Source organism: Coregonus lavaretus (assembly GCF_964263955.1).
Source record: "Coregonus lavaretus genome assembly, chromosome: 18".
Taxonomy (NCBI): Eukaryota; Metazoa; Chordata; class Actinopteri; order Salmoniformes; family Salmonidae; genus Coregonus; species Coregonus lavaretus.
In genome coordinates this window covers 47989503-48005158 of record NC_140005.1, presented here as the reverse complement: position 1 = coordinate 48005158, position 15656 = coordinate 47989503, and positions in this window count along the sequence as shown.

The following is a 15656-nucleotide window of genomic DNA, read 5'->3' as shown; positions in this document are numbered from 1 at the left end:
CAGACCGCACCACCGTCTGGAGAGCCCTGCGGTTGCGGGCGGTGCAGTTGACGTACCAGGCGGTGATACAGGCCAACAGGATGCTCTCAATTGTGCATCTGTAAAAGTTTGTGAAGGTTTTAGGTGTCAAGCCAAATTTCTTCAGCCTCCTGATTGAGGTTGGTACGCCAAGGAACTTGAAGCTTTTCACCTTCTCCACAGCGGTCCCGTCAATGTGGATAGGGGGGTGAACCCTCTGCTGTTTCCTGAAGTCCACGATCATCTCCTTTGTTTTGTTGACGTTGAGTGAGATGTTATTTTCCTGGCACCAAACTCTCAGAGCCCTCACCTCCTCCCTGTAGGCTGTCTCGTCATTGTTGGTAATAAAGTCTATCACTGTTGTGTCGTCTGCAAACTTGATGATTGAGTTGGAAGCGTGCTTGGCCACGCAGTCATGGGTGAACAGGGAGTACAGGAGAGGGCTGAGCATGCACCCTTGTGTTGAGGATCAGCGAAGTGGAGATGTTGTTTCCTACCTTCACCACCTGGGGGCAGCCGGTCAGGAAGTCCAGGACGCAGTTGCACAGGGCGGGGTTCAGACCCAGGGACTCGAGCTTAATGATGAGCTTGGAGGGTACTATGGTGTTGAAGGCTGAGCTATAGTCAATGAACAGCATTCTTTCATAGGTATTCCTCTTGTCCAGATGGGATAGGGCAGTGTGCAGTGTGATGGCGATTGCATCATCTGTGGATCTATTGGGGCAGTAAACAAATTGAAGTGGGTCTAGGGTGACAGGTAAGGTAGAGGTGATATGATCCTTGACTAGTCTCTCAAAGCAATTCATGATGACAGAGGTGAGTGCTACGGGGCAATAGTCATTTAGTTCAGTTACCTTTGCTTTCTTGGGTTCAGGAACATAGGTGGCCATCTTGAAGCATGTGGGGACAGCATACTGGGATAGGGAGAGATTGAATATGTCCGTAAACACACCAGCCAGCTGGTCTGTGCATTCTCTGAGGACGCGGCTAGGGATGCCGTCTGGGCCGGCAGCCTTGCGGGAGTTAACATGCTTAAATGTCTTACTGACGTTGGCTACGGAGAAGGAGAGCCCACAGTCATTGGTAGTGGGCCACGTCGGTGGCACTGTGTTATCCTCAAAGCGGGCGAGGAAGGTGTTTAGCTTGTCTGGAAGCGAGACGTCGGTGTCGGTGACGTGGCTGGTTTTCCATTTGTAGTCCGTGGTTGTCTGAAAAACCTGCCACATATGTCTTGTGTCTGAGCCGTTGAATTGCGACTCCACTTTTGTCTCTATACTGATGTTTTGACAGTTTAATTGCCTTGCGGAGTGAGTAGCTACACTGTTTTGTATTCTGCCATATTCCCAGTCACCTTGTCATGGTTAAATGCGGTAGTATTTTATTTATTTTGCAAAAAAATGTTGGGGGTAGATGAGCTTTCATATTGCAGATAGATTCTAACTTCCATCAATGTAATTGTCTGCATCACTTCCAATGCCCCATATGTTTTTTTCTCTCGCATATATACTGCTCAAAAAAATTAAGGGAACACTTAAACAACACAATATAACTCCAAGTCAATCACACTTCTGTGAAATCAAACTGTCCACTTAGGAAGCAACACTGATTGACAATAAATTTAACATGCTGTTGTGCAAATGGAATAGACAACAGGTGGAAATTATAGGCAATTAGCAAGACACCCCCAATAAAGGACTGGTTTTGCAGATGGTGACCACAGACCACTTCTCAGTTCCTATGCTTCCTGGCTGATGTTTTGGTCACTTTTGAATGCTGGCGGTGCTTTCACTCTAGTGGTAGCATGAGACGGAGTCTACAACCCACACAAGTGGCTCAGGTAGTGCAGCTCATCCAGGATGGCACATCAATGCGAGCTGTGGCAAGAAGGTTTGCTGTGTCTGTCAGTGTAGTGTCCAGAGCATGGAGGCGCTACCAGGAGACAGAACAGTACATCAGGAGACGTGGAGGAGGCCGTAGGAAGGCAACAACCCAGCAGCAGGACTGCTACCTCCGCCTTTGTGCAAGGAGGAGCAGGAAGAGCACTGCCAGAGCCCTGCAAAATGACCTCCAGCAGGCCACAAATGTGCATGTGTCTGCTCAAACGGTCAGAAACAGACTCCATGAGGGTGGTATGAGGGCCCGACGTCCACAGGTGGGGGTTGTGCTTACAGCCCAACACCGTGCAGGACGTTTGGCATTTGCCAGAAAACACCAAGATTGGCAAATTCGCCACTGGCGCCCTGTGCTCTTCACAGATGAAAGCAGGTTCACACTGAGCACGTGACAGACGTGACAGAGTCTGGAGACGCCGTGGAGAACGTTCTGCTGCCTGCAACATCCTCCAGCATGACCGGTTTGGCGGTGGGTCAGTCATGGTGTGGGGTGGCATTTCTTTGGGGGGCCGCACAGCCCTCCATGTGCTCGCCAGAGGTAGCCTGACTGCCATTAGGTACCGAGATGAGATCCTCAGACCCCTTGTGAGACCATATGCTGGTGCGGTTGGCCCTGGCTTCCTCCTAATGCAAGACAATGCTAGACCTCATATGGCTGGAGTGTGTCAGCAGTTCCTGCAAGAGGAAGGCATTGATGCTATGGACTGGCCCGCCCGTTCCCCAGACCTGAATCCAATTGAGCACATCTGGGACATCATGTCTCGCTCCATCCACCAACGCTGTCCAGGAGTTGACGGATGCTTTAGTCCAGGTCTGGGAGGAGATCCCTCAGGAGACCATCCACCACCTCATCAGGAGCATGCCCAGGCATTGTAAGGAGGTCATACAGGCACGTGGAGGCCACACACACTACTGAGCCTCATTTTGACTTGTTTTAAGGACATTACATCAAAGTTGGATCAGCCTGTAGTGTGGTTTTCCACTTTAATTTTGAGGGTGACTCCAAATCCAGACCTCCATGGGTTGATACATTTGATTTCTATTGATCATTTTTGTGTGATTTTGTTGTCAAGTATCTTGGGGCTTGTCTCTATAAGTTTGGCACATCTAGCCACTGAGATATTTGGACATTCTTCAAGGCAAAACTTCTCCAGCTCCTTCAAGTTGGATGGGTTCCGCTGGTGTATAACAATCTTTAAGTCATACCACAGATTCTCAATTGGATTGAGGTCTGGGCTTTGAGTAGGCCATTCCAAGACATTTAAATGTTTCCCCTTAAACTACTTGAGTGTTGCTTTAGCAGTATGCTTAGGGTCATTGTCCTGCTGGAAGGTGGACCTCCATCCCAGTCTCAAATCTCTGGAAGACTGAAATAGGTTTCCCTCAAGGATTTCCCTGTATTTAGGGCCATCCATCATTCAATTCTGACCAGTTTCCCAGTCCCTGCTGATGAAAAACATCCCCACAGCATGATGCTGCCACCATCATGCTTCACTGTGGGGATGGTGTTCTCGGCTGATGAGTGGTGTTGGGTTTGCGCTAGATATAGCGTTTTCCTTGATGGCCAAAAAGCTCAATTTTAGTCTCATCTGACCAGAGTACCTTCTTTCATATGTTTGGGGAGTCTCCCACATGCCTTTTGGCGAAAACCAAATGTGTTTGCTTATTTCTTTCTTTAGCAATGGCTCTTTTCTGGCCACTCTTCCGTAAACCCCAGCTCTGTGGAGTGTACGGCTTAAAGTGGTCCTATGGACAGATTCTCCAATCTCCGCTGTGGAGCTTTGCAGCTCCTTCTGGATTATCTTTGGTGTCTTTGTTTTGCCTCTCTGATTAATGCCCTCCTTGCCTGGTCAGTGAGTTTTGGTGGGCAGCTCTCTCTTGGCAGGTTTGTTGTGGTGCCATATTCTTTCAATTTTTTAATAATGGATGTAATGGTGCTCTGTGGGATTTTCAAAGTTTCTGATATTTTTTTTATAACACAACCCTGATCTGTACTTCTCCACAACTTTGTCCCTGACCTGTTTGGAGAGCTCCTTGGTCTTCAAGGTGCCGCTTGCTTGGCGGTGTGCCTTGGTTAGTGGTGTTGCAGACTCTGGGGCCTTTCAGAACAGGTGTATATATACTGAGATCATGTGACACTTAGATTGCACAGAGGTGGACTTTATTTAACTAATTATGTGACTTCTGAAGGTAATTGGTTACACCAGATCTTATTTAGGTGCTTCATAGCAAAGGGGGTTAATACATATGCACGCACCACTTTTCCGTTATTTTCTTTTTTTTGCATTTCACTTCACCAATTTGGACTATTTTGTGTATGTCCATTATATGAAATCCAAATAAAAATCAATTTAAATTACAGGTTGTAATGCAACAAAATAGGGGGATGAATACTTTTGCAAGGCACTGTATATATACAGTGGGGAAAAAAAGTATTTAGTCAGCCACCAATTGTGCAAGTTCTCCCACTTAAAAAGATGAGAGAGGCCTGTAATTTTCATCATAGGTACACGTCAACTATGACAGACAAAATGAGAAAAGAAAATCCAGAAAATCACATTGTAGGATTTTTAATGAATTTATTTTCTAATTATGGTGGAAAATAAGTATTTGGTCAATAACAAAAGTTTCTCAATACTTTGTTATATACCCTTTGTTGGCAATGACACAGGTCAAACGTTTTCTGTAAGTCTTCACAAGGTTTTCAAACACTGTTGCTAGTATTTTGGCCCATTCCTCCATGCAGATCTCCTCTAGAGCAGTGATGTTTTGGGGCTGTCGCTGGGCAACACGGACTTTCAACTCCCTCCAAAGATTTTCTATGGGGTTGAGATCTTGAGACTGGCTAGGCCACTCCAGGACCTTGAAATGCTTCTTACGAAGCCACTCCTTCGTTGCCCGGGCAGTGTGTTTTGGATCATTGTCATGCTGAAAGACCCAGCCACGTTTCATCTTTAATGCCCTTGCTGATGGAAGGAGGTTTTCACTCAAAATCTCACGATACATGGCCCCATTCATTCTTTCCTTTACACGGATCAGTCGTCCTGGTCCCTTTGCAGAAAAACAGCCCCAAAGCATGATGTTTCCACCCCCATGCTTCACAGTAGGTATGGTGTTCTTTGGATGCAACTCAGCATTCTTTGTCCTCCAAACACGACGAGTTGAGTCTGACCATCTGACCATATGACATTCTCCCAATCCTCTTCTGGATCATCCAAATGCACTCTAGCAAACTTCAGATGGGCCTGGACATGTACTGGCTTAAGCAGGGGGACACGTCTTGCACTGCAGGATTTGAGTCCCTGGCGGCGTAGTGTGTTACTGATGGTAGACTTTGTTACTTTGGTCCCAGCTCTCTGCAGGTCATTCACTAGGTCCCCCCGTGTGGTTCTGGGATTTTTGCTCACCGTTCTTGTGATCATTTTGACCCCACAGGGTGAGATCTTGCGTGGAGCCCCAGATCGAGGGAGATTATCAGTGGTCTTGTATGTCTTCCATTTCCTAATAATTGCTCCCACAGTTGATTTCTTCAAACCAAGCTGCTTACCTATTGCAGATTCAGTCTTCCCAGCCTGGTACAGGTCTACAATTTTGTTTCTGGTGTCCTTTGACAGCTCTTTGGTCTTGGCCATAGTGGAGTTTGGAGTGTGACTGTTTGAGGTTGTGGACAGGTGTCTTTTATACTGATAACAAGTTCAAACAGGTGCCATTAATACAGGTAACGAGTGGAGGACAGAGGAGCCTCTTAAAGAAGAAGTTACAGGTCTGTGAGAGCCAGAAATCTTGCTTGTTTGTAGGTGACCAAATACTTATTTTCCACCATAATTTGCAAATAAATTCATAAAAAATCCTACAATGTGATTTTCTGGATTTTTTCCCCTCATTTTGTCTGTCATAGTTGACGTGTACCTATGATGAAAATTACAGGCCTCTCTCATCTTTTTAAGTGGGAGAACTTGCACAATTGGTGGCTGACTAAATACTTTTTTCCCCCACTGTATATATATATATATATATATATATATATATATATATATATATATATATATATATATATATACAGTGGGGAGAACAAGTATTTGATACACTGCCGATTTTGCAGGTTTTCCGACTTACAAAGCATGTAGAGGTCTGTAATTTTTATCATAGGTACAGTTCAACTGTGAGAGACGGAATCTAAAACAAAAATCCAGAAAATCACATTGTATGACTTTTAAGTAATTAATTTGCATTTTATTGCATGACATAAGTATTTGATACATCAGAAAAGCAGAACTTAATATTTGGTACAGAAACCTTTGTTTGCAATTACAGAGATCATATGTTTCCTGTAGGTCTTGACGAGGTTTGCACACAATGCAGCAGGGATTTTGGCCCACTCCACCATACAGACCTCCTCCAGATCCTTCAGGTTTCGGGGCTGTCGCTGGGCAATACAGACTTTCAGCTCCCTCCAAAGATTTTCTGTTGGGTTGAGGTCTGGAGACAGGCTAGGCCACTCCAGGACCTTGAGAAGCTTCTTACGGAGCCACTCCTTAGTTGCCCTGGCTGTGTGTTTCGGGTCATTGTCATGCTGGAAGACCCAGCCATGACCAATCTTCAATGCACTTACTGAGGGAAGGAGGTTGTTGGCCAAGATATCGCGATACATGGCCCCATCCATCCTCCCCTCAATACGGTGCAGTCGTCCTGTCCCCTTCAGAAAAGCATCCCCAAAGAATGATGTTTCCACCTCCATGCTTCACGGTTGGGATAGTGTTCTTGGGGTTGTACTCATCCTTCTTCCTCCAAACACGGCGAGTGGAGTTTAGACCAAAAAGCTCTATTTTTGTCTCATCAGACCACATGACCTTCTCCCATTCCTCCTCTGGATCATCCAGATGGTCATTGGCAAACTTCAGACGGGCCTGGACATGCGCTGGCTTGAGCAGGGGGCCCTTGCGTGCACTGCAGGATTTTAATCCATGACGGCGTAGTGTGTTACTAATGGTTTTCTTTGAGACATTTACATTACATTTTAGTCATTTAGCAGACACTCTTATCCAGAGCGACTTACAGTTAGTGAATACATTTTTTTTTTTTTTATACTGCCCCCCCCCCGTAGGAATCGAACCCACAACCCTGGCGTTGCAAACGCCATGCTCTATCAACTGAGCTACATCCCTGCCGGCCATTCCCTCCCCTACGCTGGACGAATTGTGCGCCGCCCATGAGTCTCCCGGTCGCGGCCGGCGGCAACAGAGCCTGGATTCGAACCAGGATCTCTAGTGAGACAGCTAGCACTGCGATGCAGTGCCTTAGACCACTGCGCCACTCAGGAGACTGTGGTCCCAGCTCTTTTCAGGTCATTGACCAGGTCCTGCCATGTAGTTCTGGGCTGATCCCTCACCTTCCTCATGATCATTGATGCCCCACGAGGTGAGATCTTGCATGGAGCCCCAGACCGAGGGTGATTGACCGTCATCTTGAACTTATTCCATTTTCTAATAATTGTGCCAACAGTTGTTGCCTTCTCACCAAGCTGTTTGCCTATTGTCCTGTAGCCCATCCCAGCCTTGTGCAGGTCTACAATTGTATCCCTGATGTCCTTACACAGCTCTCTGGTCTTGGCCATTGTGGAGAGGTTGGAGTCTGTTTGATTGAGTGTGTGGACAGGTGTCTTTTATAGAGGTAACGAGTTCAAACAGGTGCAGTTAATACAGGTAATGAGTGGAGAACAGGAGGGCTTCTTAAAGAAAAACGAACAGGTCTGTGAGAGCCAGAATTCTTACTGATTGGTAGGTGATCAAATACTTATGTCTTGCAATAAAATGCAAATTAATTACTTAAAAATCATACAATGTGATTTTCTGGATTTTAGATTCCGTCTCTCACAGTTGAAGTGTACCTATGATAAAAATTACAGACCTCTACATGCTTCGTAAGTAGGAAAACCTGCAAAATCGGCAGTGTATCAAATACTTGTTCTCCCCACTGTATATACACCCTTTTTTAACATTTATTTCAATTTATTACTTTCCAACCCCACCACCCCTTCCCTATTTGGAGTAAACTAGTGAACAACAATGCTTAGGCCTCTACTTACAGCTTATACATACTCTATACATTTTATGGACAGTCAATTCTACAATAATTATATATTTTTAGTTTTTACTCCTGAACTTCCTCTACCCTGAACCTTCTCATTTTCATGTTGTCCATCCGGTTTGCTTCTATATGCCATATCTTTCTAACTGTGCTCTTTAACAAAAGCTCTCAACCTATAACCTATATACTTATTATGGAAACAGTATGCTTTACATTAGTTATCTTGTTGTTATTAGTTTTTGTTAGTTGTTATTAGTCCCATCCTTCAACTCCATTCAACACCTCCTATCTCTTAAAACCAGCCATATTGGATTTCTATTTGCCGTATATTTTTCAACTGTACTGTGATGTTTTACAAAAGTTCTGAACCCTTCTATTCTCATTTTTTCTAGAGATTGTAAATTGAAAATAAATATTTTTGTTAAAAGCATTATTATATTATTGATCGATTGACTATGACTTTTCAGATCACCCAGTAGTGCTATCTGCAGGGTTAGCTCCAGGTAAATATTGCAATCATTTAGCAATTCCTGGACCTGTGTCCAAAAACAAGCTACAAATGGACAGTACTAAAACAAATGATCTAATGATTCTGTCTCTTCGCAGCAAAATCTGCAGAGTTGGGAATATTGTATCCCCCATATAAATAACATTCTATTGGTAGCATTATTGTAGCCATTTTCTTTAGCCTGTCAACTATGCCTCTGTCTATCCCTGTTCTCTCCTCTCCGCACAGGTTATACAAACGCCTCACACAGCGTGGCTGCTGCCTCTCTAACCTGGTGGTCCCTGCACGCACGACCCACGTGGAGTTCCAGGTCTCCGGCAGCCTCTGGAAATGCCGCTCGGCGGCCAACAAGGAAGACTTCATCTCAGCCTATACTACCCTCCAGTCCCTTGACTTCTTGGCGCTGACGGAAACATAGATTACCACTGAAAACACTGCTACTCCTACTGCTCTCTCCTCGTCTGACCATGTGTTCTCGCATACCCCGAGAGCATCTGGTCAGCGGGGTGGTGGCACAGGAATCCTTATCTCTCCCAAGTGGACATTCTCTCTTTTTCCCCTGACCCATCTGTCTATCTCCTCATTTGAATTCCATGCTGTCACAGTCACTAGCCCATTCAAGCTTAACATCCTTGTCATTTTTCTCCCTCCAGGTTCCCTTGGAGAGTTCATCAATAGCTTGACGCCTTGATATGTTCCTTTCCTGAGGAGGATGGCTCACCCCTCACAGTTCTGGGTGACTTTAACCTCCCTACGTCTACCTTTGACTCATTTCTCTCTGCCTCCTTCTTTCCACTCCTCTCCTCTTTTGACCTCACCCTCTCACCGCCCCCCCCCCCCCCCCCTACTCACAAGGCAGGCAATACGCTTGACCTCATCTTTACTAAATGCTGTTCTTCTACTAATCTCACTGCAACTCCCCTCCATGTCTCCGACCACTTTGTATCCTTTTCTCTCTCGCTCTCCTCCAACACTACTCACTCTGCCCCTACTCAGATGGTAATGCGCCGTCACAACCTTCGCTCTCTCTCTCACGCTCCTCTCTCCTCTTCCATCCTATCATGTCTTCCCTCTGCTCAATCCTTCTCCCTCCAATCTACTGATTCTGCCTCCTCAACCCTCCTCTCCCCCCTTTCTGCATCCTTTGACTTTCTATGTCCCCTATCCTCCCGGCCGGCTCGGTCCTCCCCTCCTGCTCTGTGGCTTGACGACTCATTGTGTGCGCACAGAACAGGGCTCCGGGCAGCCGAGCGGAAATGGAGGAAAACTAGACTCCCTGCGGACCAGGAATCTTTTCACTCCCTCCTCTCTACATTTTCTTCCTCCGTTTCTGCTGCTAAAGCCACTTTCTACCACTCTAAATTCCAAGCATCTGCCTCTAACCCTAGGAAGCTCTTTGCCACCTTCTCTTCCCTGCTGAATCCCCCCCCCCCCCTTCCTCTCTGTGGATGACTTCGTCAACCATTTTGAAAAGAAGGTTGACAACATCCGATCTTCGTTTGTTAAGTCAAATGACACTGCTGGTCCTGCTCACACTGCCCTACCCTATGCTTTGACTTCTTTCTCCCCTCTCTCTCCAGATGAAATCTTGCGACTTGTGACGGCCGGCCGCCCAACAACCTGCCCGCTTGACCCTGTCCCCTCCTCTCTTCTCCAGACCATCTCCGGTGACATTCTCCCTTACCTCACCTCGCTCATCAACTCATACTTGACCGCTGGCTATGTCCCTTCCGTCTTCAAGAGAGTGAGAGTTGCACCCCTTCTCAATAAACCTACACTCGATCCCTCCGATGTCAACAACTACAGACCAGTATCCTTTCTTTCTTTTCTCTCCAAAACTCTTGAGCTTGCCGTCTTTAGCCAACTCTCTTGCTATCTCTCTCAGAATGACCTTCTTGATCCAAACCAGTCAGGTTTCAAGACTGGTCATTGAACTGAGACTGCTCTTCTCTGTGTCACTGAGGCTCTCCGCACTGCTAAAGCTAACTCTCTCTCCTCTGCTCCTGTCCTTCTATACCTGTCTGCTGCCTTTGATACTGTGAACCATCAGATCCTCCTCTCCACCCTCTCCGAGTTGGACATCTCCGGCGCGGCTCACTCTTGGATTGCATCCTACCTGACCGGTCGCTCCTACCAAGGGGTGTGGCGAGAATCTGTCTCCGCACCATGTGCTCTCACCACTGGTGTCTCCCAGGGCTCAGTTCTAGGCCCTCTCCTATTCTCGCTATACACCAAGTCACTTGGCTCTGTCATATCCTCACATGGCCTCTCCTATCATTGCTACGCAGACGACACACAACTAATCTTCTCCTTTCCCCCTTCTGATAACCAGGTGGCGAATCGCATCTCTGCATGTCTGGCAGACATTTCACTGTGGATGACAGATCACCACCTCAAGCTGAACCTCGGCAAGACGGAGCTGCTCGTTCCATGATCTCGCCATCACGTTTGACAACTCCGTTGTGTCCTCCTCCCAGAGTGCAAAGAACCTTGGCGTGACCCTGGACAACACCCTGTCGTTCTCCGCTAACATCAAGGCAGTGACCCGATCCTGTAGGTTCATGCTCTACAACATTCGGAGAGTACGACCCTGCCTTACACAGGAAGTGGCACAGGTCCTAATCCAGGCACTTGTCATCTCCCGTCTGGATTACTGCAACTCACTGTTGGCTGGGCTCCCTGCCTGTGCCATTAAACCCCTACAACTCATTCAGAATGCCGCAGCCCATCTGATGTTCAACCTTCCCAAGTTCTCTCACGTCACCCCGCTCCTCCGCACACTCCACTGGCTTCCAGATGAAGCTTGCATCTGCTACAAGACCATGGTGCTTGCCTACGGAGCTGTGAGGAGAATGGCGCCCCCGTACCTTCAGGCTCTGATCAGTCCCTACACCCAAACGAGGGCATTGCTTTCATTCACCTCTGGCCTGCTGGCCCCCCTACCTCTGCGGAAGTACAGTTCCCGCTCAGCCCAGTCAAAACTGTTCGCTACTCTGGCACCCCAATGGTGGAACAAGCTCCCTCACGACGCCAGGACAACGGAGTCACTCACCACCTTCCGGAGACACTTGAAACCCCACCTCTATAAGGAATACCTGGGATAGGATCAAGTAATCCTTCTACCCCCCCTTACCCCACCCCAAAGAAAGAAAAAAAAAATATATTGTAAAGTGGTTATCCCACTGGCTATAAAGTGAATGCACCAATTTGTAAGTCGCTCTGGATAAGAGCGTCTGCTAAATGACGTAAATGTAAATGTAAATGTAGCAAGAATTTTGTATAATCATTTAAATTGAAAAATTCGAAGTTATCAGTTCATAAACACTATGCCATGGAATCGGTACGTCAAAAATCAATTCCCAACTATTTTGCAATCTATATGGGACGGCTGTCAATCCTTTGGACCTTAAATGAAACTGGTAATCCAGGCTCTGTCGTAGCCGGCCGCGACCGGGAGACCCATGGGGCGGCGCACAATTGGCCCAGCGTCGTCCAGGGTAGGGGAGGGAATGGCCGGCAGGGATGTAGCTCAGTTGGTAGAGCATGGCGTTTGCAACGCCAAGGTTCTGGGTTCGATTCCCACGGGGGGCCAGTATGAAAAAAAATATATATATAATAATGTATGCACTCACTAACTGTAAGTTGCTCTGGATAAGAGCGTCTGCTAAATGACTAAAAGGTATGGTATACCTTTTTATTTATCACAATTTTCTTTAACCAATTATGTTCTTCAATGCAGGGCCGACAGACAAGTTCCTTACTTTTTCCCCCTTCCACTTTCCTCTTCCATTTTTGCGGTAATGCTGAAATTATTTGGTTGTAATGTTGGGTAGAGCAGACATTTCCATATGTTTTTGTTACTTGCGTGTGCGACATAACTCCACCAGTCCTACCAATGATATCATTTTGAAGATTATTAAAAAAATATATATATAATGTTTTTTTTTTATCAACTAGTATATTTGAGTTTAACCACAATATTTTTTGCATTATTTGTTCTGTCGTTTCTGGAGGATTAAATTGAAATTGCGACCAACTTTCTATGGCTTGTTTTAGAAATAGTGATATTTGGGAGATGATTTCATTTTCAAATAACTGAAAGTGAGAGGTTGGGGAAAATGCCATTCTTGAACATTGGGTGAGACAATCTTACTAATTTGCTAGAGAACCAGATTGGATTTAAGTATAACTTTTGTAGTCCCGTGTAGCTCAGTTGGTAGAGCATGGCGTTTGCAACGCCAGGGTTGTGGATTCGTTTCCCACGGGGGACCAGTATGGAGAAAAAAAAATGTAAGCACTCACTTGCATGGATAAGAGCATCTGCTAAATTACTAAAATGTATGACTGAAGCTTTTAGTGATAGGTCTAATGCTTTAATATTTAATCATTTCTGTCCTCCGAATTCATATTCATTTTATAAATAGTCCTGTTTAATTTTGTCTGGCTTGCCGTTCCAAATAAAATGGAATATTTTTTTCTCATATAATTTAAAAAACTGTTCGCTAGGCGTAGGCAAGACCATAAGCAAATAGGTAAATTGGGAAAATACTAAAGAGTTAATCAGGGTGATTTTTCCACAAATTGACAGGTATTTACCTTTCCATGGTAGCAAGATTGTATCTATTTTTGCAAACATTCTATTAAAATGTATTGGAGTGAGATCATTTATTTCATTTGGGATATGTATTCCGAGTATATCCACATCACTATCAGACCATTTTATTGTTAAACTACATGGTAATGTAATTTTTTTTAATTTTTAGAGATCCAATACGTAATATAGTACATTTCATTTCAATTAAAAATATATATTTTTTATTTCACCTTTATTTAACCAGGTAAGCCAGTTGAGAACAAGTTCTCATTTACAACTGCGACCTGGCCAAGACAAAGCAAAGCAGTGCGGTAAAAACAACAACAACACAGAGTTACATATGGAATAAACAAAATGTACAGTCAATAACACAGTAGAAAATCTATATACAGTGTGTTCAAATGTAGAAAGTTATGGAGGTAAGGTAATAAATAGGCCATAGTGCAAAATAATTACAATTATAATTTAGTATTAACACTGGAGTGATAGATGTGCAGAAGATGATGTGCAAATAGAGATACTGGGGTGCAAATGAGCAAAATAAATAACAATGTAAATAACAATATGGGGATGAGGTAGTTGGGTGGGCTAATTACAGGTGGGCTGTGTACAGGGGTGCAGTGATTGGTAAGCTGCTCTGACAACTGATGCTGAAAGATAGTGTGGGAGATAAGTGTCTCCAGCTTCAGAAATGTTTGCCGTTCGTTCCAGTCATTTGCAGCAGAGAACTGGAAGGAATGGCGACCAAAGGAGGTGTTGGCTTTGGGGATGACCAGTGAGATATACCTGCTGGAACGCATAATACAGGTGGGTGTTGCTATGGTGACCAATGAGCTAAGATAAGGCAGGGATTTGCCTAGAAGTGATTTGTAGATGACCTGGAGCCAGTGGGTTTGGCGACGAATATGTAGTGAGGGCCAGCCAACGAGAGCAGACAGGTCACAATGGTGGGTAGTATATGGGGCTTTGGTGACAAAACGGATGGCACTGTGATAGACTACATCCAATTTGCTGAGTAGAGTGTTGGAAGCTATTTTGTAAATGACATCGCCGAAGTCAAGGATCGGTAGGATAGTCAGTTTTACGATGGCATGTTTAGCAGCATGAGTGAAGGAGACTTTGTTGTGAAATAGGATGCCGATTCTAGATTTGACTTTTGATTGGAGATGCTTAATGTGAGTCTGGAAGGAGAGTTTACAGACTAACCAGACACCTAGGTATTTGTAGTTGTCCACATATTCTAAGACAGACCCGCAGAGAGTAGTGATTCTAGTCGGGCAGGCGGGTGCAAGCAGTGTTCGATTGAAGAGCATGCATTTAGTTTTACTAGCGTTTAAGAGCAGTTGGAGGCCACGGAAGGAGTGTTGTATGGCATTGAAGCTCGTTTGGTGGTTTGTTAACACAGTGTCCAATGAAGGGCCAGATATATACAAAATGGTGTCGTCTGCGTAGAGGTGGATCTGAGAGTCACCAGCAGCAAGAGCAACATCATTGATATACACAGAGAATAGTCGGCCCGAGAATTGAACCCTGTGGCATCCCCATAAAGACTGTCAGAGGTCCAGACAACAGGCCCTCTGATTTGACACATTGAACTCTATCTGAGAAGTAGTTGGTGAACCAGGCGAGGCAGTCATTTGAGAAACCAAGGCTATTTAGTCTGCCAATAAGAATGCAGTGATTGACAGAGTCAAAAGCCTTGCACAGGTCAATGAAGACGGCTGCACAGTACTGTCTTTTATCGATTGCGGTTATTATATCGTTTAGGACCTTGAGTGTGGCTGAGGTACACCCATGACCAGCTCGGAAACCAGATTGCATAGTGGAAAAGGTAGGGTGGGATTTGAAATGGTCGGTGATCTGTTTGTTAACTTGGCTTTCAAATACTTTCCAAAGGCAGGACAGGATGGATATACAGTGGGGAGAACAAGTATTTGATACACTGCCGATTTTGCAGGTTTTCCTACTTACAAAGCATGTAGAGGTCTGTAATCTTTATCATAGGTACACTTCACCTGTGAGAGACGGAATCCAGAAAATCACATTGTGTGATTATTAAGTAATTAATTTGCATTTTATTGCATGACATAAGTATTTGATACATCAGAAAAGCAGAACTTAATATTTGGTACAGAAACCTTTGTTTGCAATTACAGAGACCCTACATTCCCAGGTCTTGACCAGGTTTGCACACACTGCAGCAGGGATTTTGGCCCACTCCTCCATACAGACCTTCTCCAGATCTTTCAGGTGTCGGGGCTGTCACTGGGCTTTCAGCTCCCTCCAAAGATTTTCTATTGGGTTCAGGTCTGGAGACTGGCTAGGCCACTCCAGGACCTTCAGATGCTTTTTACGGAGCCACTCCTTAGTTGCCCTAGCTGTGTGTTTTGGGTCGTTGTCATGTTGGAAGACCCAGCCACAACCCATCTTCAATGCTCTTACTGAGGGAAGGAGGTTGTTGGCCAAGATCTCGCGATACTTGGCCCCATCCATCCTCCCCTCAATACGGTGCAGTCGTCCTGTCCCCTTTGCAGAAAAGCATCCCCAAAGAATGATG